Consider the following 18,750-nt stretch of genomic DNA (forward strand, 5'->3'; position numbering starts at 1 on the left):
TTTGACCTTAGTCCCACACCACGTCCGCAGCACGGCCCTTCGAAGCAGGCCTCACGGCACACAGATGATCAACCGGCCAACCCGTATTTCCGGGCACCGGCTGTGCCGGGAGCTGTGGAAGGCAGGCCCAGGCATTGTGCTGGTCGCCACCCCCCTCAGGCCAAGGCTGTTTCCACCTGAGATGTCCTATCACACAGGGACTTCTGATTTTCCATTTGTTTCTGGTCTATGGGACAACGAACAAGAGGCGCTGAACATATTCCAGTGAGGACCGTTTATCCCATCCCGGGGTTAGAAAGCAGCTAGTCAGGGGCCACGGCTGTAAAAGCACACACCAACGCACCTGAAGTTAGCAGGACCCCACGACGATCGATGCGCGCCCAGTCTCCGTGGTTGTCCGCCACGGCATTTTCCGCGTGTAGGCTAAGGGCGTCCACGTTGGAGCTGGTCCTTAACCCACAGTCTGCAGTTGGTCAAGATGGAGTATTCAGATGAACCTTCAGGACCAGCATGAACTAAGGTCAAAGTTCCTCTACTCCTCGGCTCCTGGCCTCTTCCTGTAGCGCCCAGCTGCCGCCGATGTCGCAGCCCTTTGGCACTGGCCTCCTTCCCCCCTTTTCCCCTTAAGGGGGCCCTTGGGGAATCCAGGAAAATCTCCCTATTTTAAGGCCCGCTGTTTAGCAGCCTCTATTCCTCTGCCGTGTACCCTCACATGTTCACGGGGTGTGGGCATTAGGACTCGGGCATCTTTGGGGGCCATGGCTCTGCTTCCCCACAACAATATGAATGAATTCTCCTCAAGAGTCTTCACGTTTTTGCTGCTCTTCAAAGCAACGAACACCCTGCCTGTTCCGCCGGTGATGGCGAGGGGGTTTCTACTGCACAAAGGTGGTGAGTTGGAGGAAACGGCATGTCATCCTCGCTCCAGGGCCGGAGGGCCCAGTCGTTCCTCCTCTTCACTCGGGTCCTGTCACCCAGGCTGTCTGATCTTAGAAAATCCACTCCTCCTCCTTGTCGTCTCTTGTTGGGATTGAATCGTTCCTTTTCTCCATTTTTAACCAGATGGCGGGGGAGACTCAAGGATCACTTTCCTGAAGCACAGATCTTACAGTGATGCTGAGATAAAGCCCGTCAGTGCCTCCATGCTTGGCAGGTAAATGCCAACCCCCTCCGCCAGGCTCCCGAAAGTCCCCAACCACGCGCGCTCTCTCCTTCCCCCACTCCCAGCCCCCACCTCGAAGCCAAGCTCCAGCTGCTCTCCTCTGTCTGCTGATTTGCCTCCTGTCGTCCCATGTTTGGTTCCTGGGGACGTGGTGGACGGGCAGCTTTTTCTCACTCCCCTAGGGCCATCGCCATGCTCACAAGTAGGAACTTGTGCTTGCTCACATTGCCTTGGTGACTTCAGTGTCCAGCCTTAGGCCAGGTCATGGTTGGCCCTGAGTCAGTGTCAGGCTGATGCATGAGTCAAGTGATGGGTAAAGGACTAAATCAATGAGCAAAGAGGGAAGGTAAAGTTGAGGGCTGTGTCTGAACCCACGCACCAGGGAAGAAAGCCCCGAGCAGCTCATCCTCTGCAGTGAGAGCCGCCCCGAGGGCAGCCATGGGGCAGCAGCAAAGTGTCCTCGGAATGGAAGACCTTCCATTACAGTGTGGTGTGCAGGGGTGGCTGGCCATGAACTTGGGCAGCAGAACAACAACCCCAGGGAACAAAGAGACACCTCATGCAAACGGGGCACCCCCACACATGAAAAACTGGCTTCTGTGGCATTTGTTCCTTCGGCTTTTATTGAGTCTCACCGCATGCCAGGCTCTGCTCCAGGCCCGGGGAGACGCTGGTGCGCTTACAGGCTGGAGGGGAGAGAGAGGATCGATACCACGCTGCGCCACACAGGGCGTGACCCACGCGATGACGAAAACCAGACAGGCAGCATGACAGAGTGACTAGGGTGGGGGAGCCGGGACGACGTCTCAAATGAGGGGACAGTCAATCAGAGACCTGGGAGAAGGGAATGGTGTTGGGAACATAGTGACAATCATGACGAACATTTCTGAATACTTCCTCTGTGCCAACTACTATCTTGAGTGCTTTACATGTACGCACTAAGGAAGTCCTCACGAAGTATCTGTGGGGATGGTGTCGTTGTTATCTTCATATCTGTGGGAGAACTGGGCACTGAGACGATAACAGTCTGACCGAGGTCACACAGCCAGGAGTGAGTGGTAGCCTGACTCTAGGGCCCAAGCCCGCAGTTGACTTGCTGTGGACAGTGATGCTGATGCTGCTGATGCTGCTGCTGATGCTGCTGATGCTGATGCTGCTGATGCTGATGCTGATGATGCTAGCAACAGCAAGCATTGCTTGAGAAAGGTCCTGCTCCAAGAACTCTGTCTGGGCTACTTGTTTAGCCATCTTCACAAGAACCCTGGGTAGAGACTGTGACTATTTTCACCATTGTCTAGAAGAAGAAACAGGCACAGAGAGGTTAAGAAACTTGCCCACGGTCACACAGGTGAAATGGTCCACTTCCGGCACCCGAGCTCTTGACCTTGGCTCTACACTGTGTCCTCGCAGCAGCTGCATGCTGGACAGTCTTGGGAGAGTTGTCACCAAGGCCAATGGAAAGCATGAGGAGCCTGAGGAGGGGCAGGAGGGAGACCAGCTCTCGGCAGGCTGCTGCAGGCCCTTGTACAGTGGTGGGCTGTGTCCTGTCCACACCAGGAAGCCACCAGCGGGCTGTAGAAAGGGAGCTGATGCAGTCTGACACGTGTTTGGATGAGATGGCTTTGGAAGAAATTGGAGCAACAGTAGAAGCTGATGGGCCAGCTCAGAGCTGTGGCCAGCTTCCAGGAAAGGGACAGTGGTGCCTTGGCCAAAGGACGCAGTGACCAGAGAAATGGGCACACCAGTGACCAGATCGGGGCACACCAAACCAGAACGGGAGGCAGCGCCAACAGGAAGGACTGACCGGCTGCGTTGTGGGGGACAGAGAAGGACCAAGATGACTCTGGTGTGCGTGCGGCCATGGCATCTCCAGCTGTTGCGGGGAAGGCTCCAGTTGCAGGCTGAGGGTGGCGCGGACTCAGACACTCTGAGACTTTGTAGGTCTGAGATGCTTGTTGCACACATACGTGGCCACATCGAGGACAAGCCCAAAATTCCTGAAAACATAACATCTGATGAAAGTTTAGGTGAGCCCTGGCCGGGGCGGCTCAGTCGGTTGGGAGTCATCCTATAACTGAGAGGTCGCCGGTTTGATTCCCGGTTGGGGCACGTGCCCGGGTTGCAGGTTCTGTCCCTGGTCAGGGCGTGTACGAGAGGCAACCAATTGATGTTTCTCTCCTACATGGATGTTCTCTCTCTGTCTCCCTTCCCCTCTCTCAGTAAGCATGTTTGCGTGTGAGGATTGCACAGAAAGTTTTACGTGAAAAGACCGCTGCAACCGCCTTGACCTTTGAATTTCATCAGGGCCGACCTGCCTCACTGCGTCGCTTACCTGAGTGACTCTGAGTGTGTCCAAGTGTGTCGTATGTGTGCATATGTGTTTGTGTCTGTAAGTGTCTGTGTGCACACCTGTGTGTAGTGTGTGCATGTCCACATGCATGTATGCATGTGCCCACTCAGGGGCCTGCAGCAGTTTAGCAAAGAGGTTAAGCCGAAGACCCCTGGAACCGGACGGCCTGGACGCAGCCCTGGCTCCCCACCAGCTAGCTATGGAGCACGTTGTGTAACCTGCCTGTGCCGCAGTGTGTTACCTGGGGAACGGGGCAAGGTGGCACCTGGCTCCAGGTTTGTTGGGGTTTCAGCGGGCCGGCGCAGGTGGGGCAGCAGTGAGTGTTAGCTGTGGTCACGAGCACATCATTGTAGTGCATTTCTGGGCAAAATTGTTAAAAATAGGGAATCTGCATTGGGTGACGGGTCCGATACTTTTCTGCTGGCGACATCACCCTGACAGAGTGGATGTAAGGGGAAAGCTTACCAGAAGGCCCGTCCTCCGTCACAGGAAGGAACGCCTCACCCGGACAGACCAGGTTCCTGTCATCATGGGCACTGACCGGCGGCGTCATTACCCAGCAGGATTGTCATTCACAGCACTGAGACTGGTAGGGGGCGGGGGCGGGGGCGGGTGCAGGGTGGGGGGGGGAGTGGGGACTTGGCCTTCTCGGAGTGTTTGAATTCCCAGCCCCGGCCCGGGGCCTGGTAGTCAGCCTCCCTCAGTTTGATGGACAGGATGGAGCTGCTAGGTGTCATCATACTGTGGTGCCCACTCTCACCTTGGAAAATGTCCTTCCCGTCAGCTTACTTTGGGGGCAAATATTTAGTTATCATCTAGGGTCACTGGGCTATTTTTGTCTCTGACTTTTAAACCCTTTCCCACTCAGGGACCACTCTGCGGGCTGGTAATATTTGTAATAATCTTAATTGTCCACCGCTTTTCCTATTCTCCTTCCATTACGCGTCGCCACCGAGAGCCACCACGCTTTTAAGCAGCGTTCAGGCGTCCTGCCGGCCTCGGGGTGGGTTCGTCATCCCCCGAAGCAGAGGGCAGATGGAGAAGTTCTTCGAACCCAAGTGGGCCTGCGGCGTATGTTTCTTCCCATCCCATTACCACGTAAGAGTGGTCCCTCAGAACTTATCTGTCTCCTCGAGCAGCGTTTCAGTAATTTGGATAAAAGGGAAGAAATGGGTTCTTAGTGCCTGGAGCTCTAAAATGGGACCCAGCAGGGTCATATAGGGCAAATTGACCGCTGTGTGAAAATGGTTTTATTTCCTCTCTCGCTCAGGAGCTGAGGCACTGTTGGGCTGGGGGCAGGGCAAAATATTTCCTCCAAAGACCCCTTCCACCCGACCCTGGCAGCTGGTTTGCTTTGTCTGTTCGACTCGCAGATTTTTAAATGCAGAATCCTCTGAGGTTCTTTGAAATGATCGACTTTAAGTCTCAAACCCTGTTTCTAACTCCTTGTGCATCGACATGGCTGACAAGCTTCTCTGGTCATCAAGGAATGTTTGTGCCTTGCTGTGAGCAGGTGGCCGAGTAGGAGTGGCCTACCCCGCAGCAGGTTAGGTGCGCTCACCCTTCTTTACTCTGCACGCTGGCACCTGAGCAGAGCGCCTCATGGCTGGTGTCATTGCTCCAGGTGACAACACTGGGCACAGAGAGGTCGGGGGCCTTGCCCAGGGCTGCCCTGGAGCCTGGGCTCCAATCTAGACCTACCTTCCGGAGATGGAGTGCTTAATGTTTGCAGTATTCTGCCTGATTCTGAGTGATGTACTACAAACGCATAAGGCACATGCCATGGTTTACATTTATGTTGGTGAATAGCAAAAACTTGATCTGTGGCTGAGTTACTCTTGGTCCTTGTTACTTTGGTATCTCTGTCATCTCCATCTCAATCTCTGTCTCACTCTCTCTCTCCTTCCATTCCCATCCCCATCCTCATCCATATCCTTATCTGTCATCCCTAACTCCATCACCCCCTCCACCATCTCCACCACCCCCATCTTCATCATCTCTACCACCCACCCCATCATCTCCATCATCTCCACCACCCCATCTCCATCATCTCCACCTCCATCATGCCCATCATGTTCACCATCTCCATCATCTCCATCTTTATGTCTCTACCTCGATTTCTATCTCCATCTCCATCTCTGTCTGTATCAACTACGGTTCATTCTTATTTTCAGTCACAGTGTGGGTTCTCATATGCATGGAAACTTGGAGGCCTGACACAGAAAAGTCATTGAGGAACTGCATTTAGCCCTTTATGTCTGGCATAGCCGAGGGAGGCTCCCCATGAACACGAAAGAGTTTCAAGCTCCTACTTCTGATCAAATCACTCAGTAAAACCTTGATCTCTAAAGAAGTGTCAAGCCCCACAGTTCTCTGCTGAGGTTGGCTTCCGTGGATTTGGGGAGGTGTGACACTTAACAAGAGGCCTAGGGAAGCCAGGCCGAGGCTGCCATTGCTGAGATCCCCTGCACGAAGGGACAGTCAGAAGCTTCTCACTTGAGACCAGAGGAGAGGCCTGTGCCCCAAAGGAGTGGCTATATCTGATTCTGTCAGGGGGAGCAGAGGTCCCGGGGCTGGGAGACATCTGAAGAGCTGGCCCTGGGTTTGCCAGCCGGACCACGTTCATGGGGGCTGCACATTCTCTAGACCCCTTCTCACTCCTGGCTGCTGGCCTGGGAGCTGACCTCGGCGCTGGCAGGAATCTGGTTCTTCCTGGGTCCTTGCCACGTGAAGAGTGATGGTGGACCAGTAGCATCGGCTCACAGGGAACAGATGTAGCATTCTAGGTCCCGCCTTATGTCTGCTGAATCAAAATCTGCATTGAACACGACCCTCCGATGATTTGTGTGCTTGTGAAACTTTGAGGAGTGAACTTTCTGTCACTCCGCTGCAGAATGCCTGAGATAAGAAATGGAAAGCTGAAGGCAGAGGTAACTGGGGAAGATGGAGCAGACGCGCAGATGTGGTTCGTGTTAGGATTCCTACCTGAGTGGCCTAAGAAGGGTTCTGTAGCTTCTGCAAGGGTGGGCGATGCACATTGTAAAGCAGAGGCATGCTAGGAGCCCCCCGTCCGATGGTCGCTCCCGAGGCCTGTGAATGCATCCCTCGTCCTGTTCACCGGTGTGCTGGAGAGTACTGTGCATCCCCGCATTGGCCTGAAATTCGCCCAGGGGCAAACACGCTGTGGTTCAGAGGAGTTGGGGTGGAAGCCCCAGTCCCTGTGGAGTGTGATGGAGGGGTTGCCTGCATCATGGGCGGTTCTGAGCTGGTGAGAGACTGGACCAGCCAGGCTGATGTCAGAATGTAGCCAACGACTCCATTTCTTTTTTACTCTTAGTGTATCGGTGACATAGATCATGGTTATGTCAGTGGTGAAGAGTTTTCTAGAACCTGGGTGGTGAATGGTGGGCTGGGGTCAGAGAGCAGTGGCTAGGTTTCTGGGATTAGTATAAAATTCTGATGAAGGCCATGGAAGGGGTTGATGGAGCTTCAGTGCAGAGGGTAAAACGAGCAAGAAAGGAGAGAGTCCTGGCCGCCCAGAGACCAAGGGTGTGCCATCTACGGGGTGGAGTAGCTCAGAGATGGAGTAGCCCTGAGCTCTCGGGCTGTGCACCTGTGGTCGAGAGCTCAGGGTGTCGTCCCCGGGGGCGGTGCCACCAGCCTCTTCCTCAGTCATGGCCGCACTTTGGGGCCTGTCTGATCTGCCCACCAGGTCAAAAGGCTCACACTCTGGTGCCCGTGTGCTCACCAAGCTGCAGTGGTCGAGGAGGCCTCCTGCCCTCGCTGCCCTCAGGGCTTTTCCGGGGTGACTGGGAAGCCAGGAGCAGGTGTGGTCAGCCCACGGGTTTGGAGAGAATATGCCTGGTGGGAAGGACTCCTGGCACCACATCTATCACACATGCGCATGTCTGGTGCCATGGCAACCTTTCTCCTTGACGAGCTCTGCGTACTTCAGAGTTTATAAAGGGCCAGAGGCGGGATGGCGGGAGGATGCAGGTGAGTGGAAGGAAGCCAAGGGGCCTGCAGCAGTGGAGAGTAAGCGGTGAGTTCCCCTGGAGAAGGTGGATCTCGGGTCTCCTGCCAGCGGAGACCAGGAGGTGAGGTACAGGTAAAAGCCCCTCCACCCTCGTGCTGGGGGCAGGGAGGACCTGTGAGTCTTGCAGCTCCCAGTTTGTGTGTTCATCAGCCGCACCCACCTTCTCACCTCTGTTGTCATGGTCAGGTGAGTGCGGTGCCTCTTGTCAAGACCTAACCGAAAAGATGTCCAGTGCCACTGAGCCACCAGAGTTCTAACTGGGGGGCAGGTGTCCACCTCCTTCAGGAACTACCACTATGCAGGATTCTCTCCTCTGATTGGCCAGGGCTAGATGCAGTGGGAGGAGCTGGCCTTCCCTCCAGCTGCCAGATTTTTGCCCTGGGCCATGCACCCGCTCAACTAGTACCTGAGGCTTCTCTCCTCATCCGGGCCTTGGGGGAAGCCTGGACTCCTGGTCAGGGGGCAGGGCCAGCTTCATGCAGATAGCTCCAGGAAAAGGCAAGTTCATGGACAGTTGCAAGTGCAGCTTCCACATGAAGGCCACACTCTTCCTATAATGCCCAAGTGGGCCTTCCCGCCCTGGACCAGAGGTCGAGTCCTTCCAGCGAGCACCAGTGGACCAAACTTGGCCAGAGGGCAGGGCTGCCACGCACGCTGTGCCCAGTCCCCAGGGGAGGGGAGAGCTGGCCTGAGTGCCTGGAGAGGAGGTGGCCCCCAGTGAGCCAGGAGGCCAGGAGTTTAGAGAGGGAAGATGCAGTCAGAGGGAGCAGGTTGGGGAGTTGGAAGGGAGCTGGTGTGAGTGCCCTGCCCACCTGCTGATGTCCTGGCTCCGACTCATGCCTGTGTGTGCCTTGCAAAGTTAGAGGTGTGGCGGCCCCTTGTCTCTGGGACTGCCCGTGTGCTGGAGGTGGGCAGGACAGTGCTGCTTTCAAGAGGGGTTCTCTGGGGGCACAGGGGACCGTGGGGTTTCTCCCATGACCCACGGGTGTACAGTAGGTCAAAGCTACTGTATGTATATAATGTACATCGGCTCTTCACTGTATTCTGAGCCAGTATAGCAGAAGGAGCCCGAGCCCTGGGAAGTGTTAGTGTTGACCTTCTCCTTCCCTTGCAGACAATGTGTTGGGCTGAACTCAGGGTGTCACCGTGGAGGTCGACCACTTCTCTCACAGTTGCCCAGCTCCTGCCAGTTGTCCTTGGCTCCAGGGCAGGTGTCACCTGCCACCACTGAGCAGGCTGTTTTTGCTCTGTTCCTGCTGAGGGATAGCATTTCTTCTGATGGCACAGAAGTCTAGGGTGGGGCCATCAATGTTTGGTTGTCTCTTGTGTGGCCCCAACTGGGAACCTGACCCGCAACCCAGGCATGTGAATCGAACCTACGACCTGCTGTTTTGCAGGCCAGCACTCAATCCACTGAGCCACATCAGCCAGGGCTAAAAATTATTTCATTGTGACAAAATACACACAACATAAAACCTATCTCCTCGCCCACTGTTACACATGCGCATTTCCACGGTTGCCCGCTCATCACCACCATCCACCTCCAGCTCCTGCAGCTGTGAGATGTTTTCTCACGGCTCAGAAAACAGGGAGGCGGAGCTGAGAACTAGGTCTGCAGATGCAGCAGGGAGCGTGCTGACAGGTTCAGCCTCTCTTAGTGGGGCCAAGAGGATTCCAGAGAAACATGCCGGGCCAAGGTCGGGATTCACCTGAGAAACCTGCTTTGGGGATGTAAGGGGCACGCACTGTCTCTGAGGCAGCCACTGAATTTGCTCAGAGACGCCACCTTCTGGCACTAAAAGGAAATGTAACAAGAATTTGCATTTACAAAAATCTAGCAGTTACAAAAATCTTTAAAAAAAATGTTTGCCTGAGTGGAGGAATTTGGGCATTTTGTTACGTCTTGGGAAAAATGGCAAATCTGTAGGTTGTACACATATGCCTATACATCTGTACCTTCACCTACACATCTCTGCCTATGCCTGCATGTCTCCGCTCCCGCCTGGCACCCTCCCACCCCCAAGGCCAGAGGGTGCTTACTCACAGCAGAGATCCATTCATGTGAGACTCCAAGGATGCACTGTAGACATTTGGAGAGAACTTGTGCAGGCCAGATGATGATTTGATACAATGAGTTTGGGATTAAGATGAAAATTGGGCTTGAACAAAGAACGTGAGGGCTCGATCATCAGAAACCGAAGGGAAAAGTCTACACTAGCTAATGAACCTCATTTGGAGAGCAGCACAGGGTGCCTTGGCTCCTGCCGCTTCTGACAGCCCCAGGGAGAGCCCATTTTGCTGCTGCTCCAAGAGACCCGCCTGGCCGTGCGTTGCTGAAGATGTGGTGGGGGGTGGGGTCAAAGGCTTCATGGGGGTACGCTGCTCTTCTCTTGGGTATCCAGGGTGGTCCTGGCTGTCCCAAGGGAGGGGTTGACAGCTACCTCCAACATCTGGGGTGGTTATCTGTCTGCTGGGGCTGCCATAACAAATGCCAGAGACGGAGTGGGAGGCTGGGGGGGTGCTTAATCAATGGAAATGTATTTTCTCCCAGTCTGGAGGCTAGAAGCCCAAGGTCAAGTTGGCAGGCTGGTTCCTCTGAGGCCTCGTTCCTCCCTGGGTCTGCCCAGGGCCCTTTTCGTCCGCGTCTCACGGTCTCTTCCATCACGGACTCCAGTCCTACTGGACGAGGGCCCACCCTCATGGCCGCACTGTAACTGAACAACATCTCTAGAGACCCCACCTCCAAATGCAGCCACGTTCTGAGATGCTGGGGGGCAGGACTGTACCACATGGATGGGGGGCGGACCCAGCCTTCTGGGGGAGGCAGCAAGGCTGAGGGATGGTCATGGGAAGCATACAGTAGGCGCTCAGAAGCACCGGCTTTCTGGAGGCCTCCAGGGGCTGCATTCACCTGGAGATTCTGCCCTCCACACCACCGACACCCCCACTTCCAGCCACATGTCACTTCTGGTGTATGTGTGACTCTCGCTGTCACCATCAAGGCCATAGAGGGGATGATCGTCAAATCAGACCTGAGCCCCTTCCCCCCTGCTCCCTTCCCAGTGCTTAGAGTGCTGCCATTCTATTCCCCAGGGCCACAGCAGGGCCACAGCGCCCTCCAGTCCCTGCTCAGAGGCTCTCAGACACCGCCCACTGCTGCAGCCCCCGAGCCAACCTCCTCGGCCTCTGGGTCTTCCTCTCTGGGCACAGGGGAAACCCAAGGTGAAGTTGTACACCCTGTTCCACAGCCTACATCAGTCACTGGGAAACACGTATGTGGGGGCTCTCCCTGTAAATACAGCTCTAGGTCAAGAAGAATTGAATGTCTCCACAGCATTGCATTCGAGGGAGGTGGCGTCCTCCCCCATTGCTCTCATTGCCCGCCCCATGCTCACTCCCCTCCTGCCACCACCTTCCTTGTGCCGGCCGGGGTCACTGCTCCGTCACCTTCCACAAGGGGGCTCCTTCCACATGCACTGTGTTCTTCAGTCTCTGTAGTTGTCTAGCTTTCTAGTCTTTTCCAGTTCCTTCCTATCTATCATCTATCTATCATCTATCTATCATCTGTCTATCTATCTATCTATCTATCTATCTATCTATCTATCTATCTTTTCGGTTTTCAAACTAGATTTTAGGTTCTGCTTTGCAATTCCACTTTTCTGGAAGTACTTGGGATGAAGCCGTGTGGACTGCAAGCTTAGGAGAGAGTGGCCCAGACGCACAGCTCTGTCTGCACGCCTGTGCCTGGGGGCAGGGGAGGAAGTCCGAGGGGTATGGGAGGTTTTAGGCCTGGGATCCATGTTAAGGGCGATTTTGAGATTTCTCTGACTTTCTAGATTTTTTTCCCCCTCTGATTCTGTTTTGATTTTTTAAAAGTTTCTGGCTAGATTTCTTCCAACATGGGTCCTCATTCAGATGAAGCACCTGCCATTTTCACTTTTTCACAGTCCTCTACCCTTCCCTATTGCCTTGTACTCCATTCATTTTCATTACCTGTCTGGCCCTTGGAGTACTTGAGTTTGTGATCCTACCTTACATTTTTTGTTTCTCTTTGGCAAAGGCGTTTCCTCCCTGAGTTGAAAGTGTTCTCTGTGGGAGTTACCGCTGCCAGTCATGGTATTTTCCCTCCCCGTTCAGATCTTGCGCCTCCGCCTCTGCCTTTGCACAATTCCCCTTGCACTCGTTAGGTTTAATCTCCAACCCCTCCGCCTTTGTTTGTGCTGCATAATCAATTTTTACATTATGCTACCTTATTTCTACTTGTCTGCGACGTATACTTTATGTATAAATACCTAATAGGAATAACAACCGTCACTCAAGAAGCATTAGCTATAACAAAACTACTTAGATGCTGTCTGTGAGCATCAGTCAAGCGAAATGACTCGAAGCTGCTCCCTGGCAGCCATTCCTTCATCTCTCTGGTGGAGTTTTCACAGAGACCAAGTGCACTTTCACGGGGGCGTGGGAATTACTCTAAATCAGTGACTTGAGCCTTCCTGAGCCTTCCCGCCCAGCTCGCCAAGGCTGAATACATGGTGGCGTGGGGAACGGGAACAAAATCTGCAATCCACCCACCAACCCCCGAGGCTCGTTAAATTTCCTCTATTTAGGATGTCCTCCCCCCCTTAATTAGAAGCTTCAAATCTCACTAATTATTCTTGTCATTACTTTCTGTCATGAATGTTTTCTACCTTATTTGTGGTTTTAAAACTATGCCACCCATCGTAGAAGTTGAGTTTTAGTGTGTTTTAATACTGTGATACTATTGGCAAGCCAAGAGCGGGGCTTTTGGGTTCTTACTTGCGGAGCATTGAAAATCCCGTGTTTTACAGTTATGCTGGCCTCTCTCCTCTCCACTTGCTGAATTGCTCCTTTATGCCCGGCTCTACCCTCCTCTTTCAGCGGCTGAAGTTTTTCCTGCTCCTCCTCTTCAAAGAACCGCAGGAGGAGGGCGGGGCCCAGGGAGTCCAGTCATAAAAGCCCGTGTCTCCTGCAAGGCGCAGGACCCCTGGAGTGAAAGCCAGCCCTGCCGAGAACCCCCCTCCACTGGTGCGGTGCCCTCTTCGACTTCCGTCTCCTCCGTAAGTGCTCTGCTTGCTGTACCGTGTAGAACCGGCGCGCGTTGAATGTCTCTCGGAAGGGCGTCCTTAGTTTCTCTGGGAGGATGTGAAGCTGAAGGCAGATGAGATTTGGAATTTCGCAAAGGGCTGTGGGGAGACGCAAATGCTAGTTCACCGGGACCTCCAGCACTCACCTGGATGGGTTTAGAAATGCAGAAATCTTTGCTAGATTTTAGAGTGATTTAAAATAGAATTACAGCCCTTTCTCTCTCTCCTTTTTTCCCCCGATTGACAAAGTCACAAATTTCCTCAAAGGCACATTACTAGAAAATTCACATCTGAAGGTTGCGGCTGAGTATCAACCCAATTCTATGCTCTGAAACCTCTCGGGAACATAACAGAAGAGATTTTCCTTAAAGCGATACTGTGTTGAAACATAAATTAATATCAAGAAAGAATGTATTCAAATAGCATTCTTTGATAATAAAAGGGGAAAGGTGTATTTGACTTTTTTTTTTACATGCTGAGGTTTCTTTCTTTTTTTCCGCGTCTGAAACGCACAAGTCCATCACTTGTATTACTTAGAAGCGAGAAACACTGAGGAGCCGGATGAATAATTAAAGGTTTTATTTGTATTTAATTTTGAATCCATTACCGCCAGCGCTGATGTCAGTGTGAGGATCCTGAAGCTGGAAGTAAGAAAGTGGTTGTTTTGTGATTCTATTATTTATGTGCTGATACAAGTATCCTTACCAACACAGAAGTTTTAGCTCACCAGTATCTTGAGCGCGTACGGAACTTCCTTTTTAAAGTTGTGACTTTGGGTTTATAATTCTTTCACATTTGAGACAGTTATCATCCATGGTTTTTATTTTCTGTGTTGCCTAAAAATTGATGTTATCCGTGGCACCTGTGATGCCAGTAGGGTTCCAGGTGCCTAGGGACTCCCCGCCTTTCCCCTGTTCTAGGGGAGTCTCAGAAAACAGCACCTGCAAGCACCGTCTCTTGCCGGTCCACCGCTTGTCCTTCCCGTCCACTCTTTGGTGTGGGAGACATTGGGATCGGTGACTCCGGAAGCCTCCGTTGGCTTTCACCATTTTCTCGGTTTTTACCCATCAATTCAAACTTCAAACGTGTGGCCACTAGCAGCAGGACAATGCCCGAGGCGCCGCACATCCCGGCGCTGTGGCGGCCAGCGCGATGTGGAGGGCAGGCAAGCATCAGCCCGTGTGGGTCGCCGCCACTCCCGCACGCCGTGAAGCGTGGGCCAGCAGGGGCATTGGGAAGGTCCCTCTGGACAGCGTCATTTACATTCGAAGCTTCTGCAAGTGTCGCACTCAGCATTAGAGTGAATAATTGGTGGGAGGTAAGAGAGGAGAGGGCGGGGAGGGGGGCGGGGGCTTTGGCACTTTCTCACCAACTCAGTTCTCCCCTTCAGTGTTGCATAGGAGGGCTCCTTACTTACCCTCTTTCCTTTTCCTTTTTCTTTTTTTCTGTCAAGAGACAGAACTATACGCCCTGCTTGAAAATGGCATCGTCCTGGGGCTGGTGGGGACATGTGACCAGCAGCTCCGATGCAGGTCTAAAAGCACGCTGAGCACCATTCTTGTATTAGGACAGTATCGGAGCAGGCTGGTGTTGGTTCCTCTCCTGCACTGGGCTCAGAGGGTGCGGGAGTACTCTGTTGTGAATGGGCAACTTCTGGGTTGTGTTTACAGTCATTCATGAAATCAGTAATAGAAACGACATTAGGCCCCTTTCTCCCCCACCCAGCAGAATGAGGTTCTTAACTGTCCATTTGCATTTTGATGGTGTGTCAGTACTGTGAAGACGGCCATCCATCCCCTCGCGCAGCGGTGTCTGGATTAAAGGAGCACAAAGCAGCTCCTCTGTGAGGCCGTGCTCTCTGGCCAGCCAGTTTGGGTTTGAGTCCTCTTATCTCCTGCTCATCAGCTGTGTGACTTGGGAGAAGTTACTTGGCCTCTCTGGGCCTGGGTTTCTCCATGTGTTTAAGTGGGAAAGTAATAATTCCTGTGACTTGTGGGAGGATTGAGAGTTGATGCGTGAGAGGGCAGCCACAGCTGCTGTTTGTTCCTGGTGTTGCGACGCTGTCCCCGGCCTGGCAAGACGGACGTTTCGCGGGCTAGTAGGACACACTGTCTTGTTCATGGAGTCCAGTTGTGATCACAGGAGAATACTAAGCCAGAGGGGACACGATACTGCCTTGTAAGCACCAGTCGATTCCATGCTTGTGTTTTAACAAGGTCGAGTTCCAAGTTCTGAGAAAATTGGCCGCCTAAGATGAGGGAGGCATCCAGATGGTCTCCGGGGCTGCCAGAGGTGCAGAGTCTTGGGCCCACCCCAGAGTCACCTGGCACCATGGTGGGGCCAGCAAGCTGAGTTTAATGAGGCCTGATGGAAATAGGAAAGGCTGCTGGTCTGTCCTCTGGTGTGCGCAGCAGGTGGCACCTTCCCGGTCCGTTTCTTGTGAGACCTTGAGAAATGTGAGCGGCGTTTCAGAGGTGAGGTCTGCAGGGGGTATCAGCATCCCTTAACTGCATCAGACCCATCTGCACTCTCTGAGAGGAAGGACCAAAAATAAAGACAATGAAGATGCTGGCAAAAATATGAAAGCAAAGATTTTGCAGAGTTAAACAAGTTAGGCCCTAAATCTGGCCCGACTCTCAGGCATCCACATGGGGGACCCATTCCTGGGGGCTGCCGCAGAAATGTTGCTGCCCCCACTGCATTTCACCTTCACCTTGTGCTCAGGACTCTGGGGACCAGCCACGGTCTGGTGCCGTAGGTTTCAGGGTCAGGTCAAGGATGGTTCCCACCGAGTGGCCCGGTGTGGATTTTTTTTTTGAGTAGGAGTTTAATTTTTTCCTTTTAACTTGTTATTTTGAAATAATGATAGATTCATTGGAAGTTGAAAAACCAGCATCCTGGGGTCCCCGCCCCCCTCCGCCAGGCCGCTGCATCGCCCACGACCGACCCACCAGCCGCAATGCGATATCACAGCCGGGAGCAGCGTCCACACACGGGACTCAGATTTCACCTGGTTCACTCGTGTGTGTGCATCGTCTTACGCAACTTTAGCACGAGTGGATTTGTGTGAAAACCACCACAGTCAGGGGTGGAATGCTTCCATCGCTGCAAAGATTGCTGCAGCTGCCCTTTTCTGGTCACACCTCTCCGCTCCCCCCCCCCCCCTCCGCCCGCGCCCACCCCCCGGGGCGGGGGTGCCCGGCTCTCTGCAGGCTGGTCTCTGTGTCGCTCACGTGGGTTTGCTTTTACTTTAGGGAAACCGTGAAGCTTGCAATGTCATCCCTTTGCTTTGGCCCCAAGCAAGATGAGGATGTATTTCTAGCAACCCACTCCCCGCCCCAACTCCCAGAAGTGGCTTTTCAGGTGCGCAGAGCCCCTCGCTTCCCCAGCTGCTCCCTCCTTTTACCCTCTCCTCACATCTATCTTTGATTCCTTCGTCTGCATTCAGTAATTTTTTAGGGAGTCTCCTGAAATCTTTCTATGCCAAGGTGAAATATAAACATTTAAACTAGAGAGAAGAAAGTTCGGCCACGTCTCTGCTTGTTAATTAGGTTTGTTACGACCCCCACCTTCTTTCTGAACTGCTGGCAGTCGAGTGGGTTTTTCTCCTCCCTGCCCCCGGGTCCCCCCGTTCCTGAGCTGTGCTCCCAGTGGAACTGGCTGAGGTCACACGTTCCACAGGACGAGCTCTTCCCTCCAGACACAAGTGCTGCCCCGCCCCTTTAGAGAGTTGGAGAGGAGCAGTGGAGGCCAGCCTGGTTTCCCCCTTGGCAACATATTTCTCTGCTGTGTCGCTGGTGTGGCTTCATGCTTATTCACACCCTTACACAGTTGCACCAGGATGCCTCTGGCCCTCTTCCTGGCTGCCCCCAGGAGCCCCGCTCCATTGCACAGGTGGGAGTGGGTGGGCCGAGCCCCGTGACCCTCTGGGCCCATGCTGTCCTCGTTCAGTGCGCTGCCTGTGTGAGGGGTCCTTGCATAGGACAGCCTGGCCGGCACGCCCTGCATGTCCTCTGGTTTACATCGGGTCACACGCTGGTGCCAGTCTTCGTCACCTCGGAGTCCAGGGCCAGCCCCACGCAGAAATAAGGGCAGCAGCCAGCCCTGGCACTTCACTGATGGGCCACGAGACATCCTTTCTGAGCATCTTTGCTCTTTCCGTCTCTGTCACAGCTGCCTTCCTCGCCGCTGCCGGGACTCAGGGAGGGCAGCACACTCAGTGGGTGCTGGGCATGCCCGGGGGACACTGTCATCGGAAAACAGTAAGGTGACAAGCTTTCCGAGCTGGAAAACAAAAGCACAGACCTCATCGAGACTTGAGTTTGCACGTAAAAAGAGCACATGGTCCCGGTAAGGACGTGAGACCAGTATCTAGTCAGTCAGTAAAGCAGAAGCATTTATGGGGAAGGGGGGAGAGCATGGAGGTGTCAGACACAAGGAGTAGAGGTGAGGCGCCCCCAGGTCTCTCTTCACAAGATCGAAAATCTCACAGGAATAGAACCGTTCACATGGTGGTGGGGGAACGGTATGGACAAGCTCTCCGTGTGTGAATACAGCCAAAAGAACTTCACGTAGATCAAAGGCCCCTAACACACCTCTTATGGGTTGCTCCCCTGCCGTCACCCCCAGGGACTTCCTCCTGACGCCCACAGGTGAGTCCAAGGTGGACAGGTCAGGCATGCAAGGGCTCGCACCGGCCTTGACACCAGGGATTCGTGGAGGGCTAGGTGTGAATGAGTGTTGAACATAGAGAAATAAAAATTAACACAAAGATACAAATTATTCTCAAAAGTGGGAATACAGACTCTAAAAAGAACAGGTTAACAGGACCAAGCTGGGTCCGAATTGCAGGTGAGGTGGACTTGGGTGAGGAGTGCTCAGAGCGCCACCCGGAGGCAGCCAGCGCATCCGCAGGCGTAGCCGACACTGACTCTGACTCAGTGAGGGGCGGGGCCTGGGCCTGGGCCATTAGAAGGGAGGTTTGTGGTGGATTCTGTCCCTCTTTCCTAAAAAGACTCTAATTCTTCCCATTCCGAACATTTCTGACAAATTGGAAACCTTAGGAGCCCTGCTTTGGTTTTCACACGGATGGTGTCCAGCTAAAACAGGAGTTTTACGGCCAGTTATGTGCAACTCAGGGCCAACAAAGCAAGAAAATCAGCGAGAAACATGAATTCAAGGGTGCGAGATAATGCTGGAGTTTTCCTGGCACATCGGCCAGGCCCCGGCGTTTTGGAGACAGGATGAGTGTGTGAGTTCCATGAAATCATCCCCACCGACCATCACAGAACCCACGGGGCCCCCTTGAGGCCTTGTCACTGGTGATCCCGTCGGGGGACGTCCCCTCGGTGGGGTTAGCTGCATCTGGTGCATTGCAATCCCTCCTTCCTGGGGGTCCCACGAATTTAGGGAAATGCACCCTGAGGGTGGCCCCGGACGTGAACCTCACCTGCTGGGCGGCGTCCCCTCTGCCTTGCAGGTGGGAGGAAGGTTCCCGCCTCTTTTGTGTGAACGCACACTCGGCAGGCCTGACCCACAGGAAGTGGTCCTGTCCGAGAGGCGGTTCTGGTGAGGGTTCAGGCCGTCCACATGGTGTATGGCGGTTTCAGCCTGTTGTGTCCTGCCGTGGTGGCATTTTCCAAGTCGTGTGTGGCACTCTCGACCCCAGTTGTCGGGGTTACGTGAATCCGTTCATCGCCTGCGACCTCTGCGGCTTGGCAAACTGTCTGTACACCTGTTTTTCCTCAAGAGGCTCTCTTATTGGTTCCTGAGACTGAAGCTGCAGACATGCCTGGTGGCCCGTGCCGTCAGGTGGTGGGGAGACATTGTGATGAGCAGACTGAGCCCCACAGCAAATGTTCTGACCCCTTGCTCCAGAGGGGACCTTCTAGAACCTCCTGTTGGTGTGGGGAGGGAGGCCCTGGAGACCCCCTTTTAAGTCTCCACGCTAGACTTGGCTGTTGAGAGAAGCCCCCAAACCCACACCATGCCCCCAGGAAGCTTCCGCTCTGGGACAACCTGCCATTTCTTCTCTGGAGTAAGTCACAGTCCAGGGAAGACCAGGCAGGCGCTGGGCAGGGACAGGAAATCAATT

At 53.8% G+C, this 18,750-nt stretch overlaps 1 protein-coding gene across 1 annotated transcript in view; it reads left to right on the forward strand.

Moving 5' to 3' along the window:
- Nucleotides 1-12,567: 12,567 nt before the first annotated feature.
- TRPM8 (transient receptor potential cation channel subfamily M member 8) overlaps nucleotides 12,568-18,750 on the forward strand; it is a 70,855-nt gene continuing 64,672 nt past the window's right edge. The window contains exon 1 of the mRNA XM_024563974.4: nucleotides 12,568-12,629. The gene's annotated coding sequence lies outside the window, so the exon portion shown is untranslated. The remainder of the gene's footprint in view (nucleotides 12,630-18,750) is intronic.

This window comes from Desmodus rotundus, chromosome 2 (assembly GCF_022682495.2).
Source record: "Desmodus rotundus isolate HL8 chromosome 2, HLdesRot8A.1, whole genome shotgun sequence".
Taxonomy (NCBI): Eukaryota; Metazoa; Chordata; class Mammalia; order Chiroptera; family Phyllostomidae; genus Desmodus; species Desmodus rotundus.